We start from the raw sequence: 1,450 nt of genomic DNA on the forward strand, positions 1-1,450 counted from the left end.
AGACCACCCCTCCTTTCCCTCCTCCTTGGCATACTTAGTGTGAAGATGAGAAGGTAGAAAACTTCATGATGACCCACTTCTGCTTAATGAACAGTAAATATGGTTTTCTTCCTTTTTTTGAGACAGAGTCTCAAGCTGTCACCCTGCATAGAGTGCTGTGGCATTATAGCTCACAGCACCCTCCAACTTGGGCTCAAGTGATCCTCTTGCTTCAGTTTTTCTATTTTTAGAAGCAACGAGGACTTGTTTTTGCTCCCAAACTTAATCCTCCCATGCTGTGGTAGGATGGGAGGATTTTTCCTTACAAAAAAGATGGTTCACCAAAGTGGCTGGGTACTAAATAAACATAAAGCAACAGCTTTCATATAGCCACATGATATTTACTTAGCAGATATAAAAAAATAAATGAAATATCTCATTTATAGTATGTAGTAGTTAATACAAAAGAGAAAATAAACCTAACAAGAGATGCGCAAAAACTATAGGAGGAACAATTCTGAACATTACTGAAGGACTCAGATGCAAATGAAAATAGAAAAACATACCACGCTCCTAGGTAGGAAAAGAAGAGAATAAAGATATCAGTTCCCTAACTCATGTAAACTTTGTAGTTCTAGTAGGTTAACCACAACGAGAAGTGGCCCAGTTAATAATTAACAGCAAACACTTACCCAGTGAGTATTACGTGCTAGACACTTAGATCTCCTAATCTTTTAATCTTCATGTCAGTCTTATAGGGTAGATCCTAAAATTATCTCCATTGCATAGACAGGGAGACAGGCACGTAGGTTGAGGAATTTACCCAAGATCACATGGTTGGAAATTGGGGACCCAGGGAGACCCACAAAGAAAGAAATCTGGTTTTGGACCACAACACTACACCACAGAGCCAAGGACTCCAAGAGGAGGCCACACCTGCTGTGATGGCACAGACCTCAGCCACACAGGGTTCCAGTCTCTTTCATTTACTCAGTATTGTATTCAGCACAGAGGTACAAACTGCAATTAGGAAGGCGTCCTAATCCCAGAACTGTCACCATCTAAAATTTTACTCTATTTTTTTTTGTTTTTGAGACAGAGCCTCCAGCTATACCCCTGGGTAGAGTACTATGACCTTAGGTGTATGTGGCTGGCACCTTAGCCACTTGAGCCACAGGCGCCCAGCCACCATCTAAAATTGAACTACAGAGTCAATATTCAACATGTTGTCATCTATGAAAACTCTCTGCACCAAGTGCATCTTTAAGACTCTAAACATTTGCTGAGATAAACATACGTTTTTGATTTTTTTTTTTTGAGACAGCCTCACACTGTTGCCCCAGGCTAGCTCACAGCAATCTCAATTCCCTCGGTTCAAGCGATCCTCCTGCCTCAGCCTCCTGAGTAGCTGGGGCTACAGGCGCCCATCACAACACCTGGCTAGTTTTTTTTTTCTTTTCTTTTTTTTTTT

General features: G+C 41.2%; 1 protein-coding gene across 1 annotated transcript in view; it reads right to left on the bottom strand.

Annotated features, from left to right (window-relative positions):
- Positions 1–1,450, bottom strand: part of PKD1L3 (polycystin 1 like 3, transient receptor potential channel interacting) — a 27,672-nt gene that overhangs the window by 16,470 nt on the left and 9,752 nt on the right. The gene's annotated exons all lie outside the window — the stretch shown is intronic.

The sequence above is a fragment of the Otolemur garnettii genome, unplaced genomic scaffold (genome assembly GCF_000181295.1).
Source record: "Otolemur garnettii isolate 467f Iridium unplaced genomic scaffold, OtoGar3 scaffold00047, whole genome shotgun sequence".
Lineage (NCBI taxonomy): Eukaryota > Metazoa > Chordata > Mammalia > Primates > Galagidae > Otolemur > Otolemur garnettii.